Below are 23,293 nucleotides of genomic sequence, written 5' to 3'. Positions count from 1 at the left end.
TTCACAGTAATAAAACCCTAAGTGTGACAGGAGAATCTTTCCAAGGAAATGAACCTGCATGATCAAAGCTGCAGTGCATATCCTCATACTGTGTTGTGTCTCACTCCCAGTTCATCTAGAGCTGCTAGAACTCAGTAGTTGTCAGCCTTCACTCTGCCCCATGGGATGTCTCAGATAGGTGACATTGTTGCCAGTTATGAAATATCAAGGCCATGCTAAGCGTAGTGGTGGTTTTGGTCTGATGGTTTCCCCAGGCCCTAAGAACAGGAATTTATGACTCTGGTTTCTTGAGAGAAACAATTACAAAACACTCAAATAATGGGGCAACCTGGATTTTATTGCTTTCTCTAGGTCTGTTCTCTCTTACTACTTCCCACAGTTCCCCAAACTGTATCTTCTAATTGGGTTAGAGATAGATAAACATAATTCTGTCTCTCCATGTGTTACAAAGAGACCATCAAAGCTGCTGGACAGTGCGACCATTAATCACTTGTTCCATCATGGGATTCATCCATCACATCACAGGTTTGTCAGAGAAAGTTTTTACTACAGAATGGCTCAGTCTCCATATTAACAGCAGGCATCTGTGACAAAATTCCTGTGAGGTCTGTGACAAGGCTCCACTGGGATTTCCTGTCCCTTCACCATAAGAGTACACTGGCATTTCTGGAATTTTTTGAAGATGTGTTTTGAATACTGCAACAGTCTAGCTGCAAGTGTGAGCCCAGTTGACAATATGAAGCATTTCAGTCAGTTCTTGGCCAACACATTCTTCATGGTTTCCTCCATCACAACTATACAGTCCCTCTCTTCATAGCTCTTCTGGACACCATGCTGATATCTGCTTACTGGTGGATTTCCTTTTATGAGTCACTGGTGGCTTCTCTCCCATTGCCTTCCAAGTAGTTCTCTAAGTAGAATTGTTAGATAAGATTACTGCCTGATGGAACTCCATTCTAAACAGAACCTACTTTCATGAAGCAGGGCCATTCCCACCTTCCAAAGCCAGGGTCCATTGTAAGAGGAGGCACAGCAGGGGTGATAGCAATGGTAGCATGGAAAGGGTGAGCTGTGTGACAATGACAAACACAAACATACAATTTCATAAACATAAGGATAGACAAGTATTTCTCAGACCTGACTTAAACCCTGCTCTTTACACAGCCTCTCCGCACCAGAGTATAGGTAGGCTGTACCATGTTATAGAGGAGGACAAAGACACACTGCCTTTCTCCATCCTGGATGCAGGGTACTCACAGGGACATAAGCACCCAGCATGTAGTGGGTTCTGCAGAGAGTTTTCCCTCTCCCTTTCTGTTCTCTACTTCCCCACTAGATGACAAGGTCAGATCATTTTTGTGCTCAACACTGGCCACTAATTTGCAGCCTATTGATGATGTTATGAATCTCAGGCTATCCACGATTTGTGTAACTGAAGTAACACAGTGCCTATAGCCTTGGTTTCCTGGCTCCATGCATAACAAGGGGCTGTCTCTGTTCTCCTAGTCAGTTGAAGCCTTTACAGTTGCTCTATAAAGGAATGCTCAGGATCCTTCTGGCTCTTTCCTGCTATAGCTGTGTTTTGTTCTCTAATTCTGTCCGCTAAACCTTTCCTTCTTCCTCCCCAACCTATTTCACAAAGTCAAATTATTAAATATTTTCACCAACTATTCGCCTCAGCTCTGAATTATTAATTTTCACCTAGGTTTGATGAATTCTCACATTTTCCCTATTGCTTCATCTCATCATTTTTAATTTTTTTTAAAAATATTTTAATGATACTAGTTATACTGTACCATATCTTCTTCAAACCCCTTTCAAAAACTCCCCTCCCATGCTGTCCTTTACTTTGATGTACTCTCTTTATTACATAATACATATTCTCAAATGCACCACTATAACATCCTCAGTGTTTGTACTGCTCCTTGTATATGTGTTTTCCATACTCATTTTGGTTTTGGTGTGCTCTCCCCTGGAGAAGATGATTCCTCCTGCTCATGGCTTTCTTTATCTATCTGCAGTTCTTTGTGTAGGCTGAATAGTGGGCTTTTCTGTACATTGTATATCTCAGTTTTGTCCTTTTTAGCTCATGTTTAGGCAGCCTCATCTGCTTAATAGGATCAGGAGACACCATCTCACAGCAAACTTCCTGATGGTCCAGCTCTTCAGTGGTTCCACCTAACTTGTGCAGTGTTCTTTGAGCTTTGGCTACAGTAATTTTTTGGTAGATGGGTTCACTGAGACTGGGATCCCCAACTTTAGAAATCAACTGTAGTTTTCTGTGGAAAGCAGACCATGTCAGGAAACTTGGTAAGGTAGAGCAAGTCTGAGACACCAGAAATTGAGTACCCATTCCTGAGAGTAGGTCCCTCCCTGCTCCCTGCCAGATTCTTGGCTTGGAACATGTGCTAATCTACCTATGTTGGTCATGTAGCCAAAAGCAGAGCTTTCCATGCTAATGTGGTGCTTCAAGTCTGTGAGGGTTTAGCCAATAATCTTCTCTTCCTAGACATTCCTTCCCACAAAAGTTATGAAATCTTTTGGACAACCTAAGGAGTAGGTACACATCCATTTTCCACAATGAACAACTGATAAACAGTTTGGAAGTGAGGACTGTCTCTTTCATGTACCACTGCAGCAGGGAGTATGGAGTAAGTCATTGCTTACAGAGCCTTGCTGCCTAAATCTCTCATAGAAGGCTTCTTTGTATTTCCAGACAATCATTGCCATCTTCCCAGCTAAGCCAAGCCTGTGGGCCCAGCCCCATCCCAGGGCTAGATGTCCTCATCCTCCAGGTGGTGGCCTTTTCATGGGCTACTGGCTCACCAACATTTCATTCCCAGCTTCTCTGTGTGGATTTCTAGTTGCAACTAGATGCCTGGGAGTCAGGGAAGATCAGATTTCACCGGCCTATATCTCTGACTGCATTTTCCTTTTCCCAAAGGAGAGTCTTAAATCTTTCCTGAAGCCCAGTAAGTCCAGGACTAACAGTGGTGGCATTAAGGAAACATACTCAGGCTCCCTGCATTGGCAGGATAGAACGTGGACCCACAGTTATATGTAGTGGTCTTTTTCTGCTGCAAAGACAAGTTTTCTTGATAAATATTTAGAACATTTTAAACATTTTGCTTCTTGTTTATATATTACAGCACAATATGAACTAAAAAACTATGAAATTATTTCATCTCGCACCCTTGATTTGTAGCTCATAATCCTTTACTATGTATCTGGGAACTTTTTTACAACAGGATAGGCCTCAAACATACTAAATGTTCATTTAAGGAAATAATGACTTCTACATAAAATGCCTACTGCATTTCTCATGTTCCTTGTGCAGGTTTCTCTAAAATCTGGAGAAGCCTCCTGTACCTAGAAGGACATTGAATACTCCTCTAGAGTCTATCCTTCAAGACTCGGTGGCTATTTTTCATTTATTCATGACCATAGAATGCAATGACTCTAAGTCTAGTATAACTGTTATTTTTATTTTCCACCCTGATTTTACATGCCAAAAGAGAAAAAGTAAGTGTATGTTCACAGCAATATTTGATTCCAGGCTCTTTTGACAGAGGTATCATGGCAGAAGATTAAAGTCACAGATTGGATGCAGAGTCATTAAGAATTTGGAGAAAACCCAGGATTTCAAGCTGCTTGGAGAGAGAACATGACTGGATCATTCTATTGTATTCATCATTTTTGTTTTTTTCATTTTCAAGTAGGTAAATAACTGAACAGTCATTATGAGAGCTGAATTGTCTCTGCCGGCCACATAACAAGACACTGTATGTAAAAAAATCATCAGCTGACATATCTATAGAGATCATTCTGTGCCAGAAACCATTCCAGGTTTGGTGGGTGTGTGTCAAGATGACACAAGATGGCATTATCACAGCAAAGGAGCCTCAGTTGTGGAAATGCCTTCATGAGATACAGCTGTAAGGCATTTTTCTTAAATAGTGGTCAAGGTGGGAGGAGCCAGCCCTTTGTGATCCCTTGTCTGGTGGCCTTGGATTCCATAAGAAAGCAAGCTGAGCAAGCTGGTTGAAGCAAGCCAGTATGATACAATCCTCCATGGCATTTGAATCAGCTCCTGCTTTATGACCTGCCTGAGTTCCAGTCCTGATTTCCTTTGGTGATAAACAACCATGTGGCAGTATAAGCCGAATAAACCCTTTCCTCTCCAACTTGCTTCTTGGTCATGATGTTTGTCCAGGAATAGAAACCTTGAATAAGACAGTAGGTATGTATACAGAATGTTCTTTAACACATAGGGTCCTCTGACACAGGTACAGGACTCACTCTCTATATATTCTAGAGGAGGTGACTGGAGCTCTGAGTGCTTAAGTTCACATTTTGAGGAAATGGCAGTGGGTAGAATTTGATTCAGAGTCCAAATTGGTAACCAATTCTTCTGGAGATTTAATAAGAATACTTTGGCTGGCTGGGCAGTGTTGGCACATGTCTTTAATCCAATCACTTGGGAGGTAGTTGCTAACAGATCTCTGAGTCAGAGAACATCCTGGTGTACAGAATGGATTCTCGGACAGCGAATGCTACACCGAGAAAAGCTGTGTCAGAAAAAATGGGCAATGATATTGAAGATGAGAAAAAGTGTGGGATAGGAAAACATACAAATGTGCATGCAACAGAGAGGGGGGGAGAGAAGATGAATATTTGTCAGGGTGGTAAAAGAGCAGAATAAAGCAGACACTGAAAAAAGTGACCCTGTACTCTGGAACCCATGGGCACCCAATCTGCTAGGAGGGAATATTTCTAGTTTTATTAAATCTTCTCCATTCAAACTAAACAGATGTAAAGCTATTTTGTGTCTGACAATCTAATGAGATGCTGTTCTTGCTTCAGAATGACCCAAACCCATGGACCTGGAGAGGGAACTAATTCTTAGAATTCATGGAAATGTTACTGTACTAGAAAGTTTATATTCTGAGGTAGCTGCCTCACAATAGTGCAGTCAATTCAGCCTTTATTGGAAAGGATTAAGACAGTGGAGACAGTGAGGATGGCTTTGAGGTAGTGTGAGCTGGAGCTGACGTTGGTGACATGGAATCGGGATTAGGTGACACCTTGTTGCCATCTCAGTGTAGGTTGGCATTTGTGAACAAGGCTGTATTTTGTAATGAAGTGTTTTCTCTTTTCTTCTCAGGTTTTTGGTATTTGCTTCAAACCAACATACAATGAATAAAGACAACATACACCCCTCTGACACTAACATGAAAATCACCTTGTTCTCTGAATTGAGTGTTGGGATCTCAGCTAACAGTATCCTGTTTTTTGCCCACCTCTGCATGTTCTTTGAAGAGAACAGGTCTAAGCCCATTGATCTCTGCATTACTTTCTTATCCTTAGCCCAACTAATGCTACTTATAACTATGGGACTCATAGCTGCGGACATTTTTATGTCTCAGGGGATATGGGATTCTACCACATGCAGGTCCCTTATCTATTTTCACAGACTTTTGAGGGGTTTCAACCTTTGTGCTCCCTGTCTGCTGCATGTCCTTTGGACCATCACTCTCAGTCCTAGAAACTCCTGCTTAACATAGTTTAAAAATAAATCTCCCCATCACATTTCAGGTGCCTATCTTTTCTTCTGTGTTCTCTATATGACTTTTAGCAATCACCTCTTTGTATTGGTCTTTGCTACCCCCAATTTAACCTCAGATCATTTTATGTATGTTACTCAGTCCTACTCACTCCTACCCATGAGTTATTCCAGAACAAGCATGTTTTCTTTACAGATGGCCATCAGGGAAGCCTTTCTTCTCAGTCTCATGGCTCTATCCAGTGGGTACATGGTGACTCTCCTATGGAGGCACAAGAAGCAGGCCCAGCATCTTCACAGCACCAGCATTTCTTCAAAAGCATCCCCAGAACAAAGTGCCACCTGGACCATCCTGCTGCTCATGAGCTTCTTTGTGGTTCTCTACATTTTAGGCACTGTTATCTTCCACTCAAGGACAAAGTTCAAGAATGGGTCAATGTTCTATTCTTTGCAAATTATTGTGTCCCATAGCTATGCCACCATCAGCTCATTTGTGTTTGTTTTCTCTGAAAAGCACATAATCAAGTTTTTGAGGTAAATGTGTGGCAGAATAGGAAATATTTGATTATTCAGTAATGGGTATGGACCCTGAATATAATCTACTAAATTGTGATCAGAGCTATGACTCATGACATATTAAAACACACTCTGGCTTAAGTTTATCATATAAAATTATCTTTTTTCTGTTAATTGTGTTTAGTTTGTATGTATAAAATTATATAAAAGAAAATTAAACCAGAAACTGCACATTTTTTCACTAGTACCCTTCACACTAGTCCTTCCTCCATACCCCTCTCCCCTTCTCTTCTTACAAGGGGAGTCCACTTTTGGTATCATTTCCTCCAACCTGGCACATCATCAATTCCCTGAAGGACTAGGCATATCCTCTCCCACTGAGGCCAGACAAGGAAACACAATTAATTAAAGAGGATACACCAGCAGGAAACAGATTCAGGAACAGCACCCACTCTAGTTCTTGCAGGACTTGCACAAAGACAACTGTATATCTGATATATGCAGTAGGCATAGGTCCAACCTGTGGTGGCTCTTTGGCTGGTAGTTAAATCTCTGGGACCACCAAAGTTCCATGTTAGTTTACTCTGGTGGTCTTCCTGTAGTGTCCCTGTCCTTGTCTGTTCCCTCAATCCTCCAGCCAACTCTTCCATAAGACTCACAGAGCTCCATCCAATGTCTGTCTGTAGGTCTCAGCAACTTTTTCCCTTGGATGCTTTAATATCCAGCCTGTGCTCAGTCTTTGATTGGTGCTTTAGCCTCTGTGAGCACTCTAGGATCTATATTAGTTTTCTCTGTTGGTCTTCATGCCCATTGGAGCCTCTCAGAGAACAGCTATGCTAGACTCCTGTCTGGACACATAACAGGGTCTCATTAATAGTGTCAAGGATTGCTTCTTGTCCATGGGATAGGTCTCAAGTTAGGCCAGTCATTGGTTGGCTGCTCCTTCCTACTCTGCTCAATCTTTGCCCCTTCACATCTTGTAGGTAGGACACATTATAGGTAGAAAGTTTTGTAAGTGGGTTGGTGTCCTTAGCTCTCCACTGGGAGTCCTTCTTGGTTACAGGAAATAGTCACTTCTGGATCCATAATCTCTGCTGCTAGTAATCTCAGCTAGAGTTGCCCCCAGAGATATCCTGGGGCCTCTCCTATCCCAGGTCTCTGACATGTCCCAGAAATGTTGCCCTATGGATTTCCAATCTTTTCCCTGCTCTCCCTATACATGAATCCTCCCCATCCCTTCTCCCATCCAGTTACCTCTTTCCATCCACCTTCAATATCTATTTTATTCAGTCTTATGATAAAGATGCAACCATTCTCTCTTGGACTCTCTTTGTGGTTTAGCTTCTTTTGTTCTGTTGGTTACAGTGTGTTCATCTTATATTTTATGACTGTTATATACCTAGAATTAAGTACAAACCATGCAAATGCTTTTTGCCCTGAGTTACCTCATTCATTATGATATTTTCTAGTTCTGTCATTTGACTGCAAAAGAATGATGTCCTGTTTTTAATAGCTGAGTAGAATTATATTGTGTAAATGAAACACATTTTCTTTATCCATTTATCAGTTGAGGGGCATCTAGGTCATTTCTTCTTTCTGGCTTTTACTAATAAAGAAACTTTGAGCTTGATTGAGCAAGTGACTTTGTGGAATGTTGGAGAATCTTTTGGCTATAAACCCAGGAGTGATATAGTTGTGTCTTGAGGTAGAACTCTTATCTGTTTTCTGAGAAACCCCCAAGTTGATTTTCAAAGAAGTTGTCCAAGTTTGTAGTCTCCCCAGCAGTGAAGAAGTATTCCCCTTGCTCTACCTTCTCACTAATGTGTGCTGTCTCTAGAGTTTTTATCTTTGCCCTTCTGGTGGATGTAATATGGAATCTCAGAGTTGTTTTTATTTGCATTTCCCTGGTGATTAAGTACTTCAAACATTTCATTAAGTGGTTTTCAGCTTTACAAGATTCCTCTGTTGATAATTCTCTGTTTAACTCTATACTCCACTTTTAAAATTTGGTTATTTGTGTTGTTTGTGTCTAACTTCTCGAGTTCTTCGTAAACTTTGGGTATTAGCCCTCAGGTGTGGGGTTGATGAAAATTCTTTCCCAATCTGTAGGCTTCAGTTTTGTCAGTTTGACAGTGTCCTTTGACTTACAGCAGAATTCAGTTTCATGAGACCCAATTTATTAACTATTAGTCTAATCCACTGTGTTCTGTTCAGGAAGTTGTTCATTGTACCAGTGAGTTCAGGGTTATTTCCCACTCTCTGATATATTATATTTAATGTATCTGGTTTTATATTAAGTCTTTGATACACTTGGGCTTGAGGTCTGTGCAGGATGATAAATATGGATCTATTTTCATTCTTCTAAATGTGGACATACAGTTAGACCAGCACTATTTTTGATGATATTTTTATCTTTTTCATTATATAATTTTTGTTCTTTATCAAAACACATTTTTCTTTAGGTCTGTGGGTTTATTTCTGGGAATTTGAGTTGATTCCATTGATCAACCAGTCTGTGTGTGCCCAATTACCATGAATATTTTTGTTATTATTTCTCTTAAATACAGCTTGAGGTCAGAGACAGTCATTTCTCATGAAGTTCTTTTATAGTTCAGGATTTTTTGGATATCCTGGGTTTTTGTTTTTCCATATGAAATTGAGAAATGCTCTTTTCATATATGTGAAAAATTGTGATGTATTTTGAACTGGAATTGCACTGAATCTGGAGTTTACTTTTGGTTAGATGACCATTTTTTCGTATGTTAATCTTACCAATCCATGAGTATGGGGGAGCTTTCTATCTCCCAATATCTTTTTCATTTTCTTACTTCAGGGACTGGATGTTTTTTGTCATGTCTTTTACTTGCTTTGTTAGAGTTACACTAAGATATTTTATATTATTCATGGGTTTTCAAAAGTGTGTTTTCCCCTAATTTCATTCTTAGTCCACTTATCATTTGTATAAAGGAACACTACAGATTTCTTTGAGTAAATGTTTTATCTAGCCACTTTGCTGAAAGTGTTTTTCAGCTTTAGGATTTCTCAGTAGAATTTTTGGGTTTCTACATATATACTATTATATCATCCACCAATAGTGATATTTTGACTTCTTCCTTGATTATATCCCCTTGATCCCCTTTCATCATCTTATAGCTATTGCTAGAACTTCAAGTACTACATTGGGTAGGAATAGAGTGGGCAGCCTTGTTTTGTCCCAGATTTCAGAAGAATTTGCTTTAAATTTGCTCCATTGCATTTTATAGATACCAGCTTGTTGTATATCACCTTCATTATGTTTATGTATGTGCCTTGAATCCATGATCTCTCCAAGACTTATATCATGAAGGGGGGAGGGATGGATTTTGTTAAGGCCTTTTTCAGAAGCTAATGAGATGATCATTTGTTTTTTATTTTTTTCTTTCAGTTTGTTTATATGGTAGATTACATTGTTATATTTCCATATGTTGAAACATCCCTGCATCTCTGAGATGAAGCCTACCTTACTATTGTGGATGATCTTTTTGATATGCTCTTGGATTCACTCTGCAAGTGTTTTGTTGGATATTTTTGCATCAATGTTCACAAGCAGAATTGATCTGTAATCCTCTTTCTTTGTTGAATCTTTGTGCTGTTTATATATCAAGGTAACTGCAGTCTCATAAAAGAAATTTGACAATTTACTTCTGTTTCTGTTTTGTGGAATTATTTGAGGCATATTGGTATTAGCTCTTCCTTGAATGTCTAATATAATTCTGTGCTAAGGCCTGGTCCTGTGCTTTTTTTTGTTTGGGAGACTTTTTATGACTACTCCTCTTTCCTTAAGAGTCACTAGGACTATCTAAATAGTCTACCTGATCCTGATTTAACTTTGGTAAGTTATATCTATTGCAAAAATATGCATTTCTTTTAGATTTTTCAAATTTGTGAAGTAAAACTTTTTATATAAGACCTAATGATTCTCTGAATTTTCTCTGTGACTGCAATAATGTCCCACCTCCTTTTTCTTTTGATACTTTGGATATTTTGTCTGTGTCATTTGATTAAGTTGGCTAGAAATTTGCTATCCTCTTGATTTTCTCAAAGAACCAGTTCTTTGTTTCATTGACTCTTTGTGGTATTCTCTTTATTTCTACTTTATTGGTTTCAGTCCTGATTTTGACTCTTTGTCTGCTGTCTACCCTTCTTGGGTGGGATTACTTATTTTGTTAAAGAGCTTTCAAGTATACTGTTAATTCACCTGTATGAGAACTTAATAATTCCTTTTTAATATATATGCATAATTTCTATTTTAATAAGCAAAATAAAACAGTAAGAGAGAAAATGTAGGCATGACAAGGTGAGGGTACACTGCACTCTTTAAAGGGTGAGACTACAGTGCACTCCAGTCTCTGTTTGTATATAGGATTTGGAGCATCTCATTTTGTCCTAGACAGACTGATATAGCACTGGGTCTGTGTTTTCTTTTTTTTTTACTGTGTTTTTAAATGTTTATTTATTTTTTAATTATTATTCTTTATCCTATTTTTACATTCCAGTCATTATCTCCCTCCCAGTCCCCCTTCTAAATGCTCTTTATCCCCTACCTCCTTCCACATCACCAAAGGGGTGTCCCCACACCCAACCCCACCGCACCAGACCTCCACAATACCTGTGCCCTTAAGTATCTCAGGGGTTAGTTACATGTGGTCAGTCCAGGCAGTCCTTTGCTGTATATGTGTTGAGGGTCTCATATCAGCTGGTATATGCTGCCTGGTTGATGGCTCAGTGTCTGAGAGATCTCTGATTTCCAGGTTAGTTGAAAATGCTGGACTTACTATGGAGTCACCCTCCTCTTCAGCTACTTCCAGTCTTTCCCTAAAGAAGGTGGAGCAACACTCTAGAATGTACTAGAAACCTGGGAAGTGAGAGATGCTCAGGACTCAGAGAAAGGGACCTTAGATTGAAGTGTGGTAGTCTGCGGAAGGTACCTTGATTCCTGGTCAAGATGGGTTGAATCGCCAGAGACCCTAAAAGGGATGGTAGGAACATTCCCATTCTCCCAGGAGAAGAAGTCCTCACTAGCTGCAGTCCCACACAAAACCCTGTAGAGAGGTTTGAGACAGACCAATCACGTAGAACAATATCCAAAGCCAGTCCTCCACAGGTGACAAGGTGAGAACAGGTTACATATGCTAAAGGCATATCAGTCATAGAAACAGGACCACACACCCCAAATATGTAGATGAGGTCTTCCCATGCTCTCAGGCAAAACCAATAGGAAGTACCTGCTGTCAGACACTGATCCATCCAAAAACTGTATTTAAGAATTGTGTTCAGGATCGAAAGTCTGCAGGAATTATTCCATCTTCTGAGAGCTTCTGTCATAAGAGCTGTAACACTGCCACTTGGAGAAGAGTTCTGCTCTTCTTTAATCACCACCAGAAGATACCTTCCCCCAATCCCCAGCTAGTCTGTCTCCTGCTGGCTCAGCCCAGCCTTAGCAAGTGAAGTAGCTGTGGTGGAAAGGAGCAGGACCAGCAGTGGAGGAGGCTGAAGCAGTCCCCCCTTCCCTGCCTGATCGCTCTTCCCTTTACCTGAACCCATACACCTAGCCAGGCCAGAGAGTCCCTTCCCCCAGGCACTGCAACCCCACATTAGAAGAAATGCTCTGGGGTTAGGGATTTAGCTCAGTGGTAGAGTGCTTGCCTAGCAAGCGCAAGGCCCTGGGTTCAGTCCCCAGCTCTGAAAAAAAGAAAAGAAAAGAAAAAAAAGAAATGCTCAATAGTGGGTAGAAGGAACTTGTGTAGTCCATCTCCAGAAGAAAGATTGGAGGGATTAAGTTGCCATTCCACAGTCAAAAATTCTGAGCGCAACTGAATTCCTTCTATGAAGCCAAAATTACACTTATACATAAACCACACAAAGACCCAACAAAGAAAGAGAACTTCAGACCAATTTTCCTTATGAATATCGACACAAAATACTCAATAAAATTCTGGCAAACCGAATCCAAGAGCACATCATAACAATCATCCACCATGATCAAGTAGGCTTCATCCCAGCCATGCAGGGACAGATTAATATACAGAAAACCATCAATGGAATCCATTACATAAACAAACTGAAAGACAAAAACCACATGATCATTTCATTAGATGCTGAGAAGGCATTTGACAAAATTCAACACCCTTTCATGATAAAAGTCCTGGAAAGAATAGGAATTCAAGGCCCATACCTAAACATAGTAAAAGACATATACAGCAAATCAGTAGTTAACATTAAAGTAAATGGCGAGAAACTTGAAGCAATCCTACTAAAATCAGGGACTAGACAAGGCTACCCACTCTCTCCTTACTTATTCAATATAGTTCTTGAAGTTCAAGCCAGAGCAATCAGACAACAAAAGGAGATCAAAGGGATAGAGATTGGAAAAGAAGTCAAAATATCACTATGTGCAGATGATATGATACTATATTTAAGCGATCCCAAAAGTTCCACCAGAGAATTACTAAACCTGATAATCAACTTCAGCAAAGTGGCTGGGTATAAAATTAATTCAAATAAATCAGTATCCTTCCTCTACACAAAAGAGAAACAAGCTGAGAAAGAAATTAGGGAAACGACAACCTTCATAATTGTCACAAATAATGCAAATACCTCGGTGTGACTTTAACGAACCAAATAAAAGATCTGTATGATAAGAACTTCAAGCATCTGAAGAAAGATATTGAAGAAGACCTCAGAAGATGAAAAGATCTCCCATGCTCATGGTTTGGCAGGATTATTATTGTAAAAATGGCCATTTTACCAAAAGCAATCTACAGATTCAATGCAATCCCCATCAAAATACCAATCCAATTCTTCAGAGAGTTAGGGAGAACAATTTGTAAATTTATCTTGAATAACAAAAATCCCAGATAGCTAAAACTATCCTCAACAATAAAAGGACTTCTGGGGGAATCACTGTCCTTGAAATAAAGCAGTGTTACAGAGCAGTAGTTATTAAAAAAATGCATGATATTGGTACAGAGACAGACAGATAGACCAGTGGAATAGAATTGAAGACCCAGAAATGAAACCACACACCTATGTTCACTTGATTTTTGACAAAGGGGCCAAAACCATCCAATGGAAAAAAGATAACATTTTCAGCAAATGGTGCTGGTTCAACTGGAGGTCAACATGTAGAAGAATGCAGATTGAACCATGCTTATCACCCTGTACAAAGCCTAAGTCCAAGTGGATCAAGAACCTCCACATCAAACCAGATACACTCAAACTAATAAAAGAAAAATTGGGGAAGCATCTCGAACACATGACCACAGGAGAAATTTTCCCGAACAAAACACCAATGGCTTATGCTCTAAGATCAAGAATTGACAAATGGGATCTCATAAAACTGCAAAGCTTCTGTAAGGCAAAGAACACTGTTTTTAGGACAAAATGGCAAGCAACTGATTGGGAAAAGATCTTTACCAATCCTACAACTGAGAGAGGGCTTATATCCAAAATATACAAATAACTCAAGAAATCAAGCAAGTAGAAACAAAAAGGACTATACAAAGAATCAACAGAACCAAAAGCTGGTTCTTTGAGAAAATCAACAAGATAGATAAACCCTTAGCCAGACTAATGAGAGGACACAGAGAGTGTTTCCAAATTAACAAAATCAGAAATGAAAGGGGAGACATAACAACAGAATGAGAGGAAATTAAAAAAACCATTAGATCCTGCTACAAAAAGGCTATATTCAACAAAATGTGAAAATCTGCAGGAAATGAACAATTTCTTAGACAGATACCACATAACCCAGTTAAATCACGAACACATAAAACATTTAAACAACCCCATAACACCTAAAGAAATAGAAGCAGTCATTAAAACTCTCCCAACCAAACATAGCCCAGGTCCAAATGGGTTCAGTGCAGAATTCTATCAGACTTTCATAGAAGACCTCATACCAATACTATCCTAACTATTCCACAAAATTGAAAGTCAGAGTGCTATCAAATTCCTTCTATGAAGCCAAAATTACACTTATACGTAGAAAACACAAAGACCCAAAGAAGAAAGAGAACTTCAGACCAATTTCCCTCATTAATATCGATGCAAAAATACACAATAAAATCCCTGCAAACCGAATCCAAGAACACATCAAAACAATCATCCATCATGATCAAGAAGGCTTCATCCCACGCATGCAGGGATGGTTTAATATACGGAAAACCATCAGCATAATCCACTATATAAACAAATTGAAAGATAAAAACTACATGATCATTTTATCAGATGCTGAGAAAGCATTTGACAAAATTCAACACCCCTTCATGATAAAAGTCCTGGAAAGAACAGGAATTCAAGGCCCATACCTAAACATAGTAAAAGCCATATACAGCAAATCAGTAGCTAACATTAAACTAAATGGAGAGAAACTTGAAGCAATCCCACTAAAATCAGAGACTAGACAAGGCTGCCCATTCTCTCCTTACTTATTCAGTATAGTTCTCGAAGTCATAGCCAGAGCAATCAGACAACAAAAAGAGTTCAAAGGGATACAGATTGGAAAGCAAGAAGTCAAAATATCACTATTTATAGATGATATGATAGTATATTTAAGTGATCCCTAAAGTTCCACCACAGAACTACTAAAACTGATAAACACCTTCAGCAAAGTCACTGAGTATAAAATTAACTCAAATAAATCAGAAGCCTTCCTCTACACAAAAAAGAAACAAGCTGGGAAAGAAATTAGGAAACGACACCCTTCATGATAGTTCCAAATGATATAAAATAACTTGGTGTGACTTTTGTCAAGCAAGTGAAAGATCTGTATAAGAACTTCAAGCCTCTGAAGAAAGAAATTGAAAAGTTCTCAGAAGATGGAAAGATCCCATGCTCATGGATTGGCACGATTGATATAGCAAAAATGCCCATTTTACCAAAAGCAATATACCGATTCAAGGCAATCCCCATCAAAATTCCAGTCCTCCATTTGAAATTTGAATTTCATTCAAAATTCTTCATACACTTAGACAGAACAATTTGCAAATTCATCTGGAATGTCAAAAAAAAACCAGGAGAGCCAAAACTATCCTCAACAATAAAAGAAGTACCAGGAATCGCTGTCCCTGAACTCAAGCAGTATTACAAAGCAATAGCGAGAAAAAGTGTATGGTATTGGTACAGAGACAGGTAGATACACCAGTGTAGTAGAATTGAAGACTCATAAATGAACTGACACACCTATGGTCACTTGTTTTTGACAAAGGAGCCAAAAACGTTCCAATGGCAAATAAGATAGCATTTGCAACAAGTGGTGTTGGTGCAACTGAAGGTCAGCATGTAGAATACAGATAGATCCATCCTTATTAACCTGGACAATGCTTAAATCCAAGGGGATCAAGGACCTCCACATCAAACCAGATACACTCAACCTAATAGAAGAAAAAGTGGGGAAGCATCTCAAACACATGGGCACTGGAGAAAATTTCCTGAACAGAACACCAATGGCTTATGCTCTAAGATCAAGAATCCACAAATGGAATCTCATAAAACTACAAAGCTTTTGTAAGGCAAAGGACACTGTTGTGAGGACAAAATGGCAACCAACAGATTGGGAAAAGTTCTTTACCAATCCTACAACTGATAGAGGGCTTATATCCAAAATATACAAAGAACTCACGAAGTTAGACTGCAGGAAGAGAAATAACCGTATTAAAAATGGAGTTTGGAGGTAAACAAAGAATTCACAACTGAGGAATGCCGAATGGCTGAGAAGCACCTAAAGAAATGTTCAACATCTTTAGTCATAAGGGAAATGCAAATCAAAACAACCCTGAGATTTCACCTCACACCAGTCAGGATGGCTAAGATCAAAAACTCCAGTGACAGCAGATGCTGGTGAGGATGTAGAGAAAGAGGAACACTCCTCCATTGTTGGTGGGACTACAGACTGGAACCACCATTCTGGAAGTCAGTCTGGAGGTTCCTCAGAAAATTGGACATTGAAATACCTGAGAACCCAGCTATACCTCTCTTGGGCATATACCCAAAAGATGCTCCAACATATAACAAAGACATGTGCTGCACTATGTTCATAGCAGCCTTATTTATAATAGCCAGAAGCTGGAAAGAACCCAGATGCCCTTCAACAGAGGAATGGATACAGAAAATGTGGTACACCTACACAATGGAATACTTCACAGCTATCAAAACTAATGACTTTATGAAATTCACAGGCAAATGGATGGAACTGGAAAATATCATCCTAAGTGATGTAACCCAATCAGAAAAACACACATGGTATGCACTCATTGATAAGTGGATATTAGCTCAAATGCTCGAATTTCTCTAGGTGCACAGAACACATGAAACTCAAGAAGGATGACCAAATTGCAGATGCTTCACTCCTCCTTTAAAAGAGAACAAGAATACCCTTGGAAGTGGATGGGGAGGCAAAGTTTAGAACAGATGTTGAAGGAACGCCCATTCAGAGCCTGCCCCACATCAGCTCATACATATACAGCCACCAAACTAGATAAGATGGATGAAGCAAAAAAGTGCAGGCTGATAGGAACCAGATGTATATCTCTCCTGAGATACACAGCCAGAATACAGCAAATACATAGGCAAATGCCAGCAGTAAACCACTGTACTGAGAATGGGATCTCCATTGAAGGATTCAGAGAAAGACTGAAAGAACTGAAGGAGCTTGAGATCCTATATGAATAACAATGCCAACCAACTAGAGCTTCTAGGGACTAAGTCACTACCCAAAGATTATACATGCACTGACCCTGGCTCCAACTGCATAGGTAGCAATAAATAGCCTAGTAAAGGCACCAGTGGAAGGGTAAGCCCTCGGTTCTGCGAAGACTGGACCCCCAGTGAACGGGATTCTTGTGGGGAGGGTGTTAATGGGGAAAGGGTTGGGAGGGGAACACCCATATAGATGGGAGTGCGAGTGGTTAGGGGGATGTTTCCATGGAAACCAGGAAACCAACTAACATTTGAAATGTAAATAAGAAATACCCAATATAATAAAGATGGAAAAAATCCTGCATGTCCTGACTGACTAAAAAGAGAGAATATCTACAGAGACATAGACATTAAGATTTTGAGTGGAAATGAATAAACTGTTTTCAGAAGAGTGTAAATACATGAACAGAGCTAAATATAATGACACAGACCTTTAATTTCAGAACTTGACTTTGAGGGAGTGGTAGACACAGGGATAGCTCTGTGAGTTCAAGGCTACCTTACTGTATATTGTAAGTTCTAGACCATCTAGGGCTGCATGTTGAGACCCTGTCTAAAAATTGGGAGAATATTCATTCCCTCCTAATACCCAGTTCTCTCCAGAATATATTTCCATCTCTACTGTTTAATTAAATGTTGACACAAGACAGGAATTTTTAAAAACATTTTACTCAAATCCAATGTCATAAATGCAAATCCCCTTATGTGACATCAATGTTCTTCCTTTTCCTTTTTGTAAATGATTCTCTCACTATAGCCAAGGCTAGCCTTGAACTTATCATCTTCCTGCATCCAACTCTAGAGCCATCACATTTTCAGACATTGAGAGTAAACCACCAGGCTTGATTGACCATCTTTAACTGTAGGTAATCAGGTCTCTTATGTTACTGGGCTCAGATGCTTTCCTTAACTGCATTATGGAAATTCATCTCCTTATTGCAGATGAAGTCTGTCCCTGCCTCTGTCAGTGAGGATGATGCTGAAGATTCAGGCTCTTCATGGAGCAGATAACAGCTAGGCCTCAACTCTCTCCATCTACATTACTCTGACTCTCCAGATCTGCTAGAACTCTCTGCATTCCATCTAATGTGTTTTAAAATTCAAGTTCACATTTCACTTATGGACAAAATCCCACAACTAGGAGTCTGGAAATATTGGAAAACACAATCAGCAAAACAGGTACTTTATAGAGGGACTCATACAGGGAGAGCCTGACTGTCATCATACATTGTAGGAGCACCCTCTTCAAGTGAACAGGGAACATTTGGGGGGACCAGGAGTCCCACATCCTTGAAGAGAGGCATCCTGGTGATAAAATTTTTCAGAATTAAATCTAAGGAGTAAGTAAACTGAGTAAAGTTAGGGTTGTTTATTCGGTGCAAAATTTCTGATTTCTCCTGCAGGTGTGACAAAGAAGCTCACATAAGTTTGTGCTCAGTACTCCAAAATTGGCTGTTTTGGGGACAGAGTGAGTACTGTGACAGGCAGTTAACATGATCCATTGGGATGCCTTGCTTCCATACTCACAAGGTAAAACTTGCCACTCTCCTCAGAAACAAAAATTATATGCAACAGAGATGCATAATATACTTCAATCAAGGACACATGAACCAAGGTGCACTCTGGGACAGAACACTTCTGGTTTCTGCCTGAGCCAGGAGCTGACCCTTTCCCCCAGCTCTCTGTACCCAAATACCATGGTGAGAGAGAACTGGACTCTCGGAAGTATGGACAATCCTGAGGGCTCAGGGGAGCCCACCACTTCTGCTCACATTCCTGTCCCAAGAGGGACCAGCTTAGAACTCTGCCTGTACCCAGGCCTGAAAGTCAGTCGCCAGACATGCTGACACAACTGAGAGCAGATGGAAGAGCACTAAACTTAAGGATAATAGGTATAGAAGAGAGCAAAGATTCCCAACCTAAAAGGCCAGTAAATATCTTCAGCAAAATTATAAAAGTAACCTTCGCTATCCTAAAGAAAGAGAATCCCATTAATATAGAAAAAGCCTACAGAACACCAAATAGATTGGACTAGAAAAGAAATTCCTTCACTCACATAATAGTCAAAACACTAAATGCACAAAACAAAAAAGGATGTTTAAAGCAGTAAGGGGTAAAGGGTAAGTAACATATAAAGGCAGACCTATCACAATTTCACCAGACTTCTCACCAGAGACAAGGAAAGCCAGAAGATCCTGGGCAGATGTCAGACAGACCCTAAGAGAACACAAATGGCAACCCAGGCTACTATATCTAGCAAAACTCTCAATTAACATAGATGGAGAAACTGAGATATTCCATGACAAAACCAAATTTACACAATATGTTTCAACAAATCCTTCCCTGCAAAGAATTGTAGATGAAAAACTGCAACACAAGGAGGGAAACTACACCCTAGAAAAAGCAAGAAAGTAACCTAAGTTCAACTAACTCAAAGGAAGATAGCCATACAAACATAATTCTACTCTTAGAACAAAAATAACAGAAATCAACAATCACTGATCCTTAATATCTCTCAACATCAATGGACTCAACTGCTAATAAAAAGACATAGACTAACAGACTGGATACATAAAGAGAACCCAGCATTTTGCTGCATGCATAAAACACACCTCAGTGACAAAGACAGATACTACCTCAGAATAAAAGCCTAGAAAACAATTTTCAAAGAAAAGGGTTCCAAGAAACAAGCTGGAATAGTCATTCTAATATTCAGTCAAAGCGACTTTCAATCAAAATTTATCAAAAAAGATGAGAAAGGACACCTCATATTCATCAAAAGAAAAATTCACCAAGATTATCTCTCAATCCTGAATATCTATGCTCCAAATGCAAAGGCACATATGTTCATATTAGAACCCTTACTGAAACTCAAAGCACACATTGTACCTCAAACAGTAATAGTGGGAGACTTCAACACTCCATTATCAGCAATGGACAGACCATGGAAATAGATATTAAACAGAGACACAGAGAAACTAATAGAAGCTGTGAACCATATGGTTTAACAGATGTCTATAGAACATTTCATCCTAAAACAAAGGAATATTCCTTCTTCTCAGCACCTCATCACACTTTCTCCAAAACTGAATATATACGTGGTCACAAAACAGGCCTCAATAGGTACAAGACGAGTAAAATAATCCCAAGCATCCTATCAGATCACTACAGACTAATGCTAGTCTTCAATAACAAGAAAAAGTACAGAAAGGCCACATATAAATGGAAGCTGAAGAACACTCTACTCAATGATAACTTGGTCAAGGATGAAATCAAAGGGAAGTTAAAGACTTCTTAGATTTTAATGAAAATAAAGGTACAACATACCCAAAGTTATGGGACACAATGAAAGCAGTGCTAAGAGGAAAACTCATAGCTCTGAGTGCCTGCTGAAAGAAACAGGAGAGAGAATACATCAGCAGATTGACAACATACCTAAAATATCTAGAATGAAAGGAAACAAATATATCCAAGAGAAGCACAGAGCAGGAAATAATCAAACTCAGGGCTGAAATCAACCAAGCAGAAACAAAAAAAGAGTCCACAAAACCAGGAGCTGGTTCTTTGAGAAAATTAAACAGCTAGATAAACTCTTATCTAGACAAACCAGAGGGCACAGAGAGACTATCCAAATTAACAAAATCAGAAATGAAAATGGAGACATAACTACAAAAACAGAGGAAATTAAAAAAATCAGATCTTACTACAAAAGCCTATATTCAACAAAACTAGAAAATCTGTATGAATGGACAATTTTCTAGAGAGATAACAGGTACCAAAGTTAAATCAGGATCAGATAAACCATCTGAACAGTTCCATAACTCCCATAGAAATAGAAGCAATTATTAAAAATCTTCCAACCAAAAAAGCAAAGGATCAGGTGGATTTAGTGCAGAATTCTATCAAACCTACATAGAAAACCTAATACAAATACTGTCCAAACGATTCCACAAAATAGAAACAGAAGGAACACTACCAATTCCTTCTATGAAGCCACAATTATGCTTACACCTAAACCACACAAGACCCAACATAAAAAGAGAACTTCGGACCAATTTCCCTTATGAATATCAATGTAAAAAAACTCAATAAAATTCTTGGAGTCCAAAAGCACCTCAAAATGATCAACTATCATGATCAAGTAGACTTCATCCCAGTAACGCAGAGATGGTTCAGTATATGGAAATCCATCAATGTAATTCTATATATAAAAAGTCAAAGAAAGGGGTTGGGGATTTAGCTCAGTGGTAGAGTGCTTGCCTAGCAAGCACAAGGCCCTGGGTTCAGTCCCCAGTTCCAAGAAAAAAAAAGTCAAAGAAAAATAAACACATGATCATTTTATTAGATACTGAGAAAGCATTTCACAAAATTCAACATCCTTTCATGATAAATGTCTTGGAAAGACCAGGAATTTAAGGCCCATACCTAAACATAGTAAAAGCAATATACAGCAAACCAGTAGCCAACATTGAACTCAATGCAGAGAAACTTGAATAAATTCCACTAAAATCAGGGACTTGACAAGGCTGCCCACTCTCTCCCACCTTATTCAATATAGAACTTGAAGTCCAAGCCAAAGCAATCAGACAACAAAAGGAGATCAAGTGGATAAAAATTGGAAAAGAAGAAATCAAAATATCAGAATTTGCAGATAATATGGTAGTATAGTTAAGTGATCTAAAATTGACACCAGAGAACTACTAAGCATGATAAGCAAAGTGCTAGCATATAAAATTAACTCAAACTTTTTAGTAGCCTTCCTCTACTCAAAGGATAAACAGGCTGAGAAGGAAATTAGGACAATGGCACCCTTCACAATAGTCGCAAAATAACATAAAATACCTTGGTGTGAATCTAATCAAGTAAATGAAAAATTTGTATGACAAGTACTTCAAGTCTCTGAAGAAAGAAATTGAAAAAGATCTCAGAAGATGGCAAGATCTCTAGTGCTCATGGATTGGCAGGATTAATATAGTAATAATGGCCAATTTACAAAAAGTAATCTTCAGATTCAATGCAATTCTCATCAAAATTCCAACTCATTTCTTCATAGAGTTAGAAAGAGCAATTTGCAAATTCATTTGGAAGAATAAAAAACCCAGGACAGCAAAAACTCTCCCCAACAATGAAAGAACTTTGGGGAAAATCACCATTCCTGACCTCAAGTTGTATTACAAAGCAATAGTGATAAACGCTGTATAGGATTGGTACAGAGATAGACAGGTAGATCAATGGAATAGAATTGAAGACCCAGAAATCAACCCACACACCTATGGTCAGTTGCTCTTTGACAAAGGAGCCAAAATCATCCAGTCAAAAAGAAAAGATAGCATTTTCAACAAATGGTGTGGGTTAAAGTGGAGGTCAGCATGTAGAAGAATGCAAATTGATCCATTCTTTTTGTCCTGTACAAAGCTGAAGTCCACGATGATCAAGGGACTCCACAGATATACTAAAACTAATAGGAAAAGAACTGGGGAAGAGCCTCAAACACATGGTCACTGGGGAAAATTTCCTGAACAGAGCACCAATGGCTTATGCTGTAAGATCAAGAATGGATAAATAGGACTTCATAAAATTGGATAACTGTTTTAAGTCAATTGACACTGTCATTAGGACAAAACATCAACCAACAGATTGGGAAAGATTCTTTCCAATCCTGCAACAGATAGAGGCTATATATCCAAAATATACAAAGAACTCAAGAAGTTAGACCAAGAGGGAACAAATAACCCTATTAAAAAATGGGGTTCAGAGCTACAAACAAAGAATTACAGCTGAGGAATATTCAATCCCTTGAGAAACCCAAAAGAAAATGTTCAACATCGTTAGGGAGATAAGGGAAATGCAAATAAAAACAACTGTGAGATTTCAATTCAAACAATCAGAAATTGGCTAAGATCAAAACTCAGGTGACAGCAAAAGCAGGCGAGGATGTGGAGAAAGGAATCCCTCCATTGTTAGGCTGTAGATTAAAAACCAGCAACCATTCTTGAAATCAATGGAGGTTCTTCAGAAAATTGACATAGAACTGCCCTGAGGATGAAGCTGAGCCCCTCCTGGGCATATACCCAAAAAGATGCCTAACATATAAAAAAAAGACATGCTCCACTATGTGTCTATATTAGATTTTATTTATAATAGCCAGAAGCTGGAAAGAACCCAGATGCCCTTCAACAGAGGAATGGATACAGAAATGTAGTACATCCACACAAAATGGAATATTACCAGCTATCAAAAAACAAACATTAATGAAATTCAGAGGCAAATGGTTGAATAGAAAAATATCATCCTGAGGAGCTAACTCAATCACAGAAAGACATACATGGTATGCACTCATTGATAAGTGGCTATTAGCCCAAATGCCTGAATTACCCTAGATGCCTAGAACAAATGAAACTCAAGACGGATGATCAAAAAGTGACAATGCATATCGCTTCCTGAGAGACACAGCCAGAATACAGCAAATACAGAGGT

At 39.0% G+C, this 23,293-nt stretch overlaps 1 pseudogene; it reads left to right on the top strand.

The window, feature by feature from the left end:
- The first annotated feature begins 5,195 nt into the window (after positions 1 to 5,195).
- Positions 5,196 to 6,128, top strand: LOC116902951 (annotated as a pseudogene).
- Positions 6,129 to 23,293: the final 17,165 nt, after the last annotated feature.

This window comes from Rattus rattus, chromosome 6 (genome assembly GCF_011064425.1).
Source record: "Rattus rattus isolate New Zealand chromosome 6, Rrattus_CSIRO_v1, whole genome shotgun sequence".
Classification (NCBI taxonomy): Eukaryota; Metazoa; Chordata; class Mammalia; order Rodentia; family Muridae; genus Rattus; species Rattus rattus.
Note: the sequence above shows the minus strand (reverse complement) of the source record. Positions and strands in the feature narration are given on the sequence as shown.